The following is a 12702-nucleotide window of genomic DNA, read 5'->3' as shown; positions in this document are numbered from 1 at the left end:
AAGCTGGGGATCTGAAGCCCACCAGCCCCCATCATGACTGCTTCTCTCCTCCCAAGGCCCAACCTGGCTTCTTCCCTCCCTCATTTCCCACAATTGTTGGCTGACTGCTACCCACAGTTCCCAACCTAGCTGGCTGCTACTCCCTCCCAAGCTGATTGACTTCTACCTACATGGATGCAGATGAACACAGGGTGAAGGGAGGAAGACTACACATTTTACAGATGGGAAACTGAGGCTTCCCCACACCGGGACACTCAGGAAAGTTAATCTGAATTAACTGTTAAGGTGAGCTAGTAAAAAAACTCATTAAATCCCTGTGTAGACAGTCTCAGTCTGAATATGTGGCTTAATTTGGCTAAACTGACTGCATTTCCAGAGGACTTGTCTACAAGAGGCAGTTCCTACAAAACAGGATGTTAATGCAATCTGTGCTAACTCCCTCTATGGATGCTCTTAATGTGCTCATAGTTGCTTTTGTGGTAGCCCATTCACTCAGAAAGTGAAGTAAACTGAGTCAAAGCAAGGCCACTTTTATTCCGAGTAACAGCATCCACAGGGTTGAATACAGTTTAGCCAATCCACTTTGATGCTGCCCCTTCAGTCCATAGGGATTCACTTTCCTGAATGCCCCTATGCAAGCAGGGGTTTAGGTTATAGGCAGACAAGGAACCTTGTCTGCCTATACAAGCAAGCCTTCAGGCACTGAGAGGTTAAGTCACTCTCCCAAGTTGACATAGTAAATTGGCAGCAGCAGTACAAACTAAACTAAGGTCCTTGAGGCTAGTGCCTTGCCTACGAGACTAACCTTCTCCATAAGGTTAGTTCAAATGCTCTGTGCCAGCCACCTCACTTGGACTGTGACCAGCTAAAATGTGACTCCTGCAGCTGGGAGAAAAAGAACAGGGAGCCACAAAGATGCAGCGAGAGGAAAGGATTTGAGAGAAAGCAGACACCAACCTAGAGGCCATTTGCTATAAACTGAAGCACAGCTATGCCCAAGAGGAATCCTAAACTCAGTTGCTTCTCACCCCAAGACTAATAAAGTAACAAGAGAGTGAATACATACCCAGCTAGTGCCTCCTTGCCCCAAATGTCAGCTCTTCTGTGCTCTCCCTTCCCTATACCCTTGCTTTTGAAGGCCTAACAGCTTGCTCTGAAGGTCAGCAGGCTGCAAGCACTTCTACATGAATAAAGAAAGTTGATACAGAAGCTGAAGGACCTGCTGAAGAGGACTGGCATAGGGAGGGAGCCATGATGTGAGTAGTGACACTGGCCACAGCTGTACTAGGATCATGCTTGGGACCATCCAAGACAAAAGCAATGCAAAGGAATCAGGCTTCAAGGAAACACCTCAAGCATCTCCTGGGCTGGGGGATACTTAAGCCTTGCGGCAGCTGGCAAAGACTGGGGAAGAAGCCATGCTCAGAGTTGCAAGAGCATTGGGTGAATCTGAAAAGTTCCATCCCCCCATTACTATTTTTAGTTTACAGTCCTTATTTTATCCTTACAGTGCCTCAGTCCCTGAAGCTTCTCTTTTTTCCTCAATCCTCCTGTGCCCCTGGTGTCTCCTCAGCTCCCTGCTCCCCCTGGATCTCACCCCATTCACATTTCCACCCACTCCAGACTGCAGAGGCGGCAGTGTTGACACTAGTTTTGCTCAGAGCAGTTTGACACCCGTTCTGCTGAGAGCGGTTTCCGAGTCTCTCGGTAAATATCAGGGCTGGGGATTTTTTTGGGGCTTGTTTTCCAGTGAGATAACTAAAAAGAGCCAATCAGGACAAAGATAAATTAACACCTGTTGGCCCAGGGGCCTGACACAAAGTGAAACAGGGAGAAAAGGGCAGTCGCTTTGCAAAGGTTAATAAATGCCATTGAGTGCAGTACCACAGCCCCTGGCTCAGCCTGGGCCTGGAAGGGCACTGAAGCTCTGTTGGGTATAACAGAGCTCCCTGTAGAGAGAGCGGATGCAGGGAAGGGTGCTATAGCCAAGTTTAGTGACATACGGGGGCTTTGGGAGGCTCAGGGTCTGTGGGACCTACTTGGTTTGTAAGGGAAAGGGTTAAGAAAATTAGAATAGTGAGACAGGGTGGGATCTGCAGGGAGATGAGAAAGATGTGAGAGATTTGCGTTTGCACACAGGTTGGTGTGTTAGTGTGGACTCTGGAGTCTAGAACACAGGCAGGAACCAAGGGCATGTCTACACCAAGGCAGGAGAGTATTAAACCTTGCCCCTGAAGAAATAAACCCCACCTACCCACTCCTGCCCCACACATATCAGACCCAGAAATGAGGCAGTGAGGAAACCCTGGGGGTACCTCTGCTGGTCCACACCCTGACCTGGGTTTCCAGCATACTCAAGAGCAGCAGCTTGGGGTGCCCTCACCACCTTTTCCAGGGCTGATGCATGTAGACTGGGAGCAGGAGGATGTGGCTTAATCCTCAGAGGGAAGACTGAGTGTTCGTGCCATGCTGTAGACATACCTTGGGAAGCTGAGTGACTACTGCAGCTTTTCCTAATGTTGTCACTGCCCTTCTATCCCTCCTTCCCCATCCTTAGGTTTTCCTCAGAGCTTCACTTGATAAGGGGGATTGGGGGGGAAGGGGAGGGGGCTGAGGTGAGAAGGTCTCCATAGGGGGAGCTAGAGAAGGTATCTGAAGGGCAGTGGGAAGCCATTACTGATCTAGACAATGGAAATGAGGTATATCTCATTTGGCTCCATATCAGCCAGTATTTGGTACAGTGCTGCATGGGAGATTGCTGGGGAAGGTGGAGAAGCTGGGGATTAGTGAAGGAACTGTAAGGTGAGAAAGGACCTAGCAAAAGAGACAGCAACAATAGGTAGTGTGGAAAGGGGAAATATCAGATTTCAGAGACATCACGACTGGAGTTCCCCAAGGATCATTCTTGGGACTGACCTTATTTAATATTTTCATTAACAACATTAGCACAAAATGTCAGAGCGTATCCATGAAATTTACTGATGAGACAAAGCTGGGAGGCTTCCTCAATACAGAGGAAGATCAGATATTGGACAGAAAGCCCTGGAGGACTAGAGTAATAGAAATGGGATGAAATTCAATAGCGCAAAGTGCAGTCATGTACTGAAGGACTAATTTCTGCTACAAACTTGGAGCTTGTTGGAAGAGGAGAAATGCTTAGGTGTACTAGCTAATCACACAGTGATTATGAGTTACAAATGTGCAGCAGCTGTTAAAAAGACATACACTATCCTAGACTGTACCAGGCACGGTGTTTCCAGTGGAGACAGGAAAGTACCAGTGCCATTGTACAAGGCAAGGGTGATGCTTCATCTCACATACGGCACACAATTATGGCTGTCCATATTGCAGAAAGATGAACTCACACTGGAACAGACAGAGAAGGACTCCTAGAATGATCATAGGGTGGGGAGGAGAGACAGGGAGTCCATCTAACAGGAGAAAGTGAAAGGAGCTTGGCTTGTTAAGCCTAACAAACTGAAGGCTGATGGGCTGAAGTCTAAAAATGCATCAGGGGAGGTCAAATGTCAGGTACAAAAGCTCAAGGACAATGTTGGCATGAGAACAAATGGGTATAAACTAGCCATAATATGATCAATTTAGGCTAGATTTTTGAACCTGCCAGAGCAGTGAAATTCTAGAACAGATTTCAGATTAGAGTAGCTGGGGTAAGTCCCTTAATATAGAGGTTGGTAACCTACAGCCTGCAGGCTGAATCTGGCCCACAGAGCTTTTGGATCTGGCCTGTGGAGCTGGGGTTGCTTTGGCAGTGTCCCAGGGGTGGTGGAAGGAGAAGCAGAAGCAGGGAGAAGCCAGGTAAGGGATAAGTGGTGGCGATGGTGGCAGCAGCTGGGTCCCAGTGTGGTCTTCCTGGATCCAAGATGGGTCATTCTGGCTCACCGCTAGCCAGTGTCACTGATCACTGCCCTAACTACTTTTAGGGTGGAGCTCAATTGGGTTCTGAAATGGATTTTACAGTGTGGTGCTTGTGACGAGTCATCCTGTGATATTGAAAATCATGGACTATGGACCCAGGGAGCTGGGCTGAAGCAAGGGTTGAATCCTGTTGCTTTGAGCATAAACAAAGAGAAGGTAACCAGTTTACCATTTTATGGGGAAATCACTGAACCACTGCTACATGAAACGTCTACCAGCACTTCTCCAGAATAGGCTTTAGGGGAGGAACAGGACATGTACCAGCTTCACAGGGCTGTATATTCTACAGTATCCTTATAGCCCCCCCTGCTGGGAAAGATAGAGCTGCAGGTATTTGCAAGAAATGGGAGGAAAGGTGTTTCCCTCCTGAGAAAGATCTTACCCAAGGCAAGTCCCTGCATGGCAGGTGGGGATGAAGAAGGGAAGCCATTCCAAGGATGTGGGACTGGGCAGGATGTGGATGAGGGTGATCTGAATAGAGGCAAGGCAGCAGTCCCAGCTCAGGACCTGCATTTGGAGAGGGAGGTAGGTGGGCAACCAGCCCCAGTGCTCAGAATTTCCACTGTGCTGCTGCCATCGAAATGAAAACCACTCCCACACACTAACCAACCTTTTCTCCATCCAAATGCTGGTGCTGAGAAGAGAGTGCCAAGGGGCTCCCTTGAGACACTGTGGAGCCAGCAGCCTATGTCCGTGTTTCCTGGGACCACTGCCTGAGAATTAAGCTAGTCCAGAGATACTGATACTAGATGTGAAATGAAGGAGAGAGCTTGGTGAGAACAGAAGCACTGAGGCCTGGTACAAGAATGCAGAGCTCCTGGCATTGCCAGTGCTTTCCTCTGCTTTGCTGTTCTACTCCCCTGGCACTCAAAGGGCTACACCGTTCCCAGACCACCAACACTGGCACTGAAATGGCAGGGTAGCATTTTGCTCCCACTAAAGAGGAGCACCGTGGGACTGTGCCAGGCTCTCCCTTTCTGTTTACAGTTACATGATGATGACACTACTGCAGAATGACCTGGAGGTGGCCAACAAAACTGCCCAGAAAGGGCAGTCACAACAGTGCTATCCCCTCCCTTACAACAAGGGCCAAGAGATGAATACTTTTGTGCATTACAGACCTTCCCACTGGTAGCACTTATGCTGCCCATGCCCAAATACCCTGGCATAGGCATGGTCTATGGCATTGGTTCTCAACCTCATTAGACTCCAGGCTCCCCTTGGATGATGCTAGCTCTGAGTTTTCATTCACTTCTTAAATTCAGAAAAATAATGGAGCAATTGTCCTGTTGTAAAGAACTCAGAAAAACCACAGCAGGTCAGAATGGTTTTGACACTCTGGATTCCTATTGGAAATTTCTGCCTTGATCTTGTGACTTATGTGTAAGTGTTTGCACACCTCACAGTGCTAGTATTGTGCATCATGCTACAGTAACCTTAAAATGATCTCATGACCCCCGGGCATGAATCACTGGCCTATGGGAATGAGCTCCAGAACTGGAAATTAAATGGTCTTGATCAAAATAGTCTCAGTGATCAAAGGGAAAAAAATCATCACAGAAAAAGAGTGGATCAGATCCTGACCATATTTCTGGTGTGGAGAGATGGTATCAGCTGTAATTACTTCCATATTCTCAGCTGTACAGTGCAACCTCTTGAGACCTCCCCCAGGACAGATCTCTCTCTTCCCACCAAATATGAGATGTTATAATAACTAGAAAAAAGAACTAACACCAGAGAACTAACAGCTAAGAATCAGTCACCACAGCTCACAGGTGCCAACCCTAGCAGCCTGTGGCAGGGATTGAAATATCTCCTAATGACAGTGAGAAATAACCTCTACAAAGACACAAGTGCCAAGCACACTGGCCATTTTCCTGTGAAGAAAGCCAAAGCCCACACGTTCCTTTCTCCCGTGGGGTTATCCTGCAACCCAAAGTATCACCAGTAGGTGGCAATACAGGCTTTGGCATACTGCATCTTCTTAGGGTGGCCCTTAGCCAGCATGGCCCTGTTCCTGCTCTCATTTTATCCATCCTTTATACTTACCCAGAGGAGGGGAGGTTAAAATTGCTACCAGCCTGATTTGGGATGTGTGCACCCCACTCTGCCCTGGTGCCAGATGAGAGTCCAGCCACAGCTGTGAGGAGATGGGTGAGCTTGTTGTAGCCAAGGGTGTGACATCCAGGGGGATGTGCAGCCAAGGAAGCCTCAGGAAGGAGAGAGAAGAGAGACATCACAATTAACCAGTGGTAGGGGGCTGCAGGGCAAGGGAGATTGGTACCTGCAGAGCTATGTTCTGTGTGCTGGGCCTCTGTCCTTGCCTGGGTCGCTGTGGTTTTAACTTCTGAAAGTTCAAACCTCACGCTTGGAAAAGGGGGCAGGGAGCACTGGGACCACTGGGAAGGGGGCTTGGTGAGTGCCCTGGGGTCAGCAGGCAGGGAGTGTTCTGACACCTTTTCAGCTGTTGCTCTCAAATGAGCAGGGAGGCTGACATTGATTTAAAATCTCTGCAAGTCCTCACCGTGAGAGAACAGCAAAGGCATAGAGATAAGTCCCTGGCCCAGGGCCCACAGCGTGTGCTGGGCATGTTCCATCAGAGCCTGGTCATGTCAGCCGGCCCCACCGTGCGCTTCCTCAGAGCATGTGCAGGGCTGGTACATCCTGGGAATAAGGTCCTTCTTGCTGGGCTGCACTGGCTGAGAAATTCATCCAGTTCATCTCTGCTTCACTGTATTTTCCTACTCATTGCAAGCACCACACCTCCACAGATGGCAAACAAGCCCCCATCAGCTGGCCAGCCCATTACTTGGACCCTACAGTAATAAAGACCAAGAGAGAGGGAGAGGACACATGAGTATCCTGTCATGTGGCTAGTCCTGGTCTTTTCAGGAGGTCACACATGTCCAAGGCCCATTTTGGAGGCAGCACCAGTCTTCCTTGGCATGACCTGATTTGCTGTTTGCTTTGCTTCCTGCAGGCTTGGATCTGCCTGTTTTCACTTCCCTGCCTAGCCCAAGCCCCCTCCATTAGCCTCATTTGGTCATAGCTGGGTCCTAGCCAAGTATGACTGAAAAAATGACCTAACCCCAGCGGCAGCCAGTTGAGCACTAACCAAAGTTCAGCAAAGGGACCTTGTGCAGAGGTTGCTTAGATAGAATGGGCTGTACTCAGCATGACCTGCCCAGCAGCACACCTCTGGGAAGAGCAGGTTGGCAGTCAGAAGCAATCAGTGTTCATGGACAGACCATTTATTGACACCATCACCATAGTACTGGAGCATTGTAACCACATGCAAACCATTCAAAGACTACATCCTTCCCTCTGGCTTCACAGCAGTTGTATGTGGTACAGGTGGTTTGTCAGGTGGCTCTATCATTTCCCTCCCAAGGTGGTGAATTCTGCAGCCTCCACGGGGCAGGGGGGGGAGTTTCAGAGCTGAATGGACTTTCCCCAAGGAGACCTGTCGCCTGCACCTGTGTCACTGGCAGCATGGCAATCTCTGACAATTCTGAGGAATGAGGCTGAAAGGGGTAGGGAGAGCCACAGCCAGGGCTGTGACCTCCACGACCACGGGGTCTTACCTTGGACAGGTCTGAGGTCAGCATGCCCATGCTGGAGTCAGGTCTTCTCCATATGCTTGGCAGGTTGGGATGCAAGCACATTATAGGGCAGAGCTGCATCCAGGCCTGCACCTCCCATTCCAGCTGTTGGCTATTGTAGTGATGAAGCCTGAAGTGGTAGCCATGTAGAGCACTGTACCCAGCTCTGAATCAGACAGGAAGAGGCCATTTTCTGTCAGCTGGAGGCAGCACAAGGCATTTCCAGATGCAGAGGTGACTTGGATGTCTAAGCACCATGAGGAATCCAGGAGGAGCTCAAAACTCCACCACCAGAGCACTCACAGGGAATACCAGGCACAGATGGTGAAGCTAGGAGGGCAGACTGGCTGGGCTACCAGTCTCATCTGTGCTGACACGTAAACTTCAGGGCATTTAGGACCAGGTGGGTTGCCTTTAAGGCCCCTGAAGGTTTGTTCTGGTAACCCACGCAGGTAGGAAAGCAAGGACCTAGGGCAGGAGGTAGGAAAGTAAGCCCCTAGGGCAGGAGAGTCCTTGGAGGAATCCTGCCTTGCCTCCCCCCTCTTCACTTCATCTCATCAGCAGGGAGGGATTAGAGCTCTGAGGAACTAAGTGAGACCTTAGGGGTTGTCTCTGCACTCAGCTCAGAGCCACTGTCTACAATGAGGCAGTTCCACCGGCATTCATAGTGGCTAGGAACATTAGTGCAGAGAGCTAGTGCAAAGGGCAGGCCAGCAGAAGCATCTCAAGCCCATTTCCCAGCATGGCCCACATGCTACAATGGATGTTGGCTTGGCCCAATTACTGGCTGATCAGCCTAGAAGCACCTATTGCACTGGAATCTTTCTGACCCCACGATATGCAGGCATAGTTGATTTTAGAGAGACTGCTCTACCAGTGAAGCCTACAATAGGCTTACTTGTAGGAGTCTACTATAGACCTCCCCATCAAGAGGAAGAACTAGATCAGGAATTCAGTAGGGAACTGGCCAGGGCCGTGTGCTCCCAATACTTCCCTGACGTATCGTGGGATGAGCGCACGGCCAAATCTGATAGGTCACGGAGCTTTCTTGCTTGCATTGATGACCTCTACCTAATGCAGGAGGTCTATGGGCTAATTAGGGGAGAGGCATTGCTTTATCTGGTCCTGGCCAAAGGGGAGGACAGGTGAGCAACGTGAGGATTGAGGGGAAGCTTGGTGATAGCGACCAAGAATTGTTCACCTTCTTAGTTCACCAAAGAGCAGGCAAACCCCTCAGTAAAACAGAAATCCTTAACTTTGGGAAGGCTGACTTTTGCAAACTCAGAGATTTGGTCAGTCAGGCAATTAGAGGCCATACCCCCCTAGAAAAGGGAGTACACAAGGAATGGTCATCTCTCAAAAACATAATGATTGAAGCACAGGGAAAAGCAAGTCCATCTCACAAGAAATGTAGTCATTGGGCAAGGAAACCCTCTTAGCTGAACAAGGAAATGTTGGACCTCATTAAGCTCAAAAGAGAAGCCTACACCAGGTGGAAAATGGGAAGCATCACCAAAGAGGACTAGTCAGCACTCACCTGCACCTGTAGAGAGCAGTCCAGAAAAGCCAAGGCACAAACTGAACTCAGGCTAGCTACAGGAATCAAGGACAACAAAAAGTTCTTCAGATATATGGGAAGTCAAAAAAAGAACAAAGGTAGCATTGGGCCCCTGCAAGATCTAATGGGGCAACCGACATCTGATGCTCAAGAAAGAGCTAATCTCCTAAATGACTTTTTTGCATTGGTTTTTCACCCTCCCAAGAGGATCACACCGTCAGAAAAGACACAAACCATCCTGGGAACAGGTGATGGGCCCAAAATTGATGTGGATTAGGTGAGGGAACACCTTGAGAAACTGGACATTCACAAGTCCATGGCCCCAGACAGAATGTACCTGAGAGTCTTGAAGGAGCTGGCAGACATCATTGCATCCCCCTTGGCAAAGATTTTAAAATTTGTGGCACTCAGATGAGGTCCCAGAAGACTGGAAAGGATCTAACGTGGTCCCTATCTTCAAGAAAAGGAGGAGGGTGACCCGGAACCCTCATCAAGACAGAATCCAAGGTTGAGGGAGTAGAAGGATTGTGGGTTAGGCTACATGGGGGGCAAGGAGAAAGGGATTTGGTGGTAGGGGTCTGCTACAGACCCCCACACCAAGGGGAAGAAATAGATGCGGGGCTCCTGAGGCAACTCTCGGAGACCATAAAAGCTAAAGAGGCGGTAGTCATGGGGGACCTAAACTACCCGGACATCTGCTGGGAGACGCAGACAGCAAGGTCCCATTGCTCACGCAGGTTTCTAACCTGTGTACAGGACCTCCACCTGACACAGGAGGTGCATGGTCCCACTAGGGGGAATGCCATACTGGATCTGGTATTGGCAACAGGGGATGACATGATAGGGGACCTCCAGATCGGTAGCCATTTGGGAGACAGTGATCACCTAATAATAGAATTCAACATAAGACGTCGAGTGGGTAAGGTAACTAGTAGGGTGAAAGTGCTAGACTTTAGGAAAGCTGATCTCAACGCACTCAGGCGATTAGTCAAGGAAGCACTGCAGAGTAGGAGTTTTGAAGGGATGGGAGCCCAAGAAGGGTGGCTGTGCCTTAAGGAAACGATCCTTCGGGCGCAAAGCAAGACGATCCCCGAGCGAGGCAAAAGAGGGAAAGGGGCCAGGAGGCTTCCATGGCTGACCAGAGAAATCCAGGGCAGCCTAAGGGCCAAAAGGGGAGCACATAAAAAGTGGAAACAAGGTGAGATCACTAAAGATGAATATACCTCCTCTGCTCGTGCTTGTAGGGAGGCAGTTAGACGGGCCAAAGCTACCATGGAGCTGAGGATGGCAACCCAAGTAAAAGACAACAAGAAATTGTTTTTTAGATATATTGGGAGTAAAAGGAAGGCCCAGGGAGGAATAGGACCCCTACTAAATGGGCAGAAACAATTGGTGACAGACAGGGGGGACAAGGCTGAACTCCTCAACGAGTTCTTTGCCTCAGTGTTCCTAAGTGAGGGACACGACAAGTCTCTCACTGGGGTTGTAGAGAGGCAGCAGCAAGGCGCCAGACTTCCATACGTAGATCCTGAGGTGGTGCAGAGTCACTTGGAAGAACTGGATGCCTTTAAGTCGGCAGGCCCGGATGAGCTCCATCCGAGGGTGCTGAAGGCACTGGCCAACATCATTGCAGAGCCACTGGCGGGAATATTCGAACGCTCGTGGCACACGGGCCAAGTCCCGAAGGACGGGAAAAGGGCTAACGTGGTCCCCATTTTCAAAAAGGGGAGGAAGGAGGACCCGGGCAACTATAGGCCAGTCAGTCTCACCTCCATCCTTGGTAAAGTCTTTGAAAAAATTATCAAGGCTCACATTTGTGAGAGCCCGGCAGGGCAAATTATGCTGAGGGGAAACCAGCACGGGTTTGTGGCGGGCAGATTGTGCCTGACGAATCTAGTCTCTTTCTATGACCAGGTTACGAAACGCCTGGACACAGGAGGAGGGGTGGATGTCGTATACTTAGACTTCAGGAAGGCCTTCGATACGGTATCCCACCCCATACTGGTGAACAAGTTAAGAGGCTGTGATGTGGATGACTACACAGTCCGGTGGGTGGCGAATTGGCTAGAGGGTCGGACCCAGAGAGTCATGGTGGATGGGTCGGTCTCGACCTGGAAGGGTGTGGGCAGTGGGGTCCCACAGGGCTCGGTCCTTGGACCGATACTCTTTAATGTCTTCATCAGTGACTTGGACGAGGGAGTCAAATGTACTCTGTCCAAGTTTGCAGATGACACAAAGCTATGGGGAGAAGTGGACATGCCGAAGGGCAGGGAACAGCTGCAGGCAGACCTGAATAGGTTGCACAAGTGGGCAGAAAACAACAGGATGCAGTTCAGCAAGGAGAAATGCAAAGTGCTGCACCTAGGGAGGAAAAATGTCCAGCACACCTACAGCCTAGGGAATGACCTGCTGGGTGGCACAGAGGTGGAAAGGGATCTTGGAGTCCTAGTGGACTCCAAGATGAACATGAGCCGGCAGTGTGACGAAGCCATCAGAAAAGCCAATGGCACTTTATCGTGCATCAGCAGATGCATGACGAATAGGTCCAGGGAGGTGATACTTCCCCTCTATTGGGCGCTGGTCAGACCGCAGTTGGAGTACTGCGTGCAATTCTGGGTGCCGCAATTCAAGAGGGATGCGGATAACCTGGAGAGGGTCCAGAGAAGGGCATCTCGTATGGTCAAGGGCCTGCAGACCAAGCCCTACGAGGAGAGACTAGAGAAACTGGACCTTTTCAGCCTCCGCAAGAGAAGGTTGAGAGGCGACCTTGTGGCTGCCTTTAAGTTCATCACGGGGGCACAGAAGGGAATTGGTGAGTATTTATTCACCAAGGCGCCCCCGGGGGTTACAAGAAACAATGGCCACAAGCTAGCAGAGAGCAGATTTAGATTGGACATTAGGAAGAACTTCTTCACAGTTCGAGTGGCCAAGGTCTGGAACGGGCTCCCAAGGGAGGTGGTGCTCTCCCCTACCCTGGGGGTCTTCAAGAGGAGGTTAGATGAGTATCTAGCTGGGGCCATCTAGACCCAGCACTCTTTCCTGCTTATGCAGGGGGTCGGACTCAATGATCTATTGAGGTCCCTTCCGACCCTAACATCTATGAATCTATGGAGAATTATAGACCAATCAGTCTGATGTCTGTCCCTGGAAAAATCTTGGAGGAAATTGTCAAGGGATCCATCAACACGACTGATGGAAGGCAAGCATCTGAATGCCAGCCAACATGGCTTTGTGACTGGCAGGTCTTGCCTGACCAACCTCATCTCCTTCTATGACCAGGTAACATGTGCCCTGGACAAGGGAGATGACGTGAATGTCAGATATCTGAATTTCAGGAAAGCCTTTGACCTAGTTCCCCATGATGTCCTCATGGTTAAGCTGGGGAACTGTGGCCTTGATCATTTTACAGTCCAATAGCTAGGTAACTGGCCATGGGGTTAGACCCAAAGAGTACTAGTTGATGGGACCAAATCAACATGGCACAGAGTGACCAGTGGAGCCCCTCAGGGCTCAGTACTTGGGCCGGTACTCTTTAACATCTTCATTAACGATCTAGGTTCCAGAGTCAGATGTGAACTGGCAAAGTTCGCAGATGACACCAAATTA

The sequence above is a fragment of the Alligator mississippiensis genome, chromosome 2, assembly GCF_030867095.1.
Source record: "Alligator mississippiensis isolate rAllMis1 chromosome 2, rAllMis1, whole genome shotgun sequence".
Lineage (NCBI taxonomy): Eukaryota > Metazoa > Chordata > Crocodylia > Alligatoridae > Alligator > Alligator mississippiensis.
The sequence above is the reverse complement of the archived record's forward strand: the minus strand, read 5'-3'. Positions refer to the sequence as shown.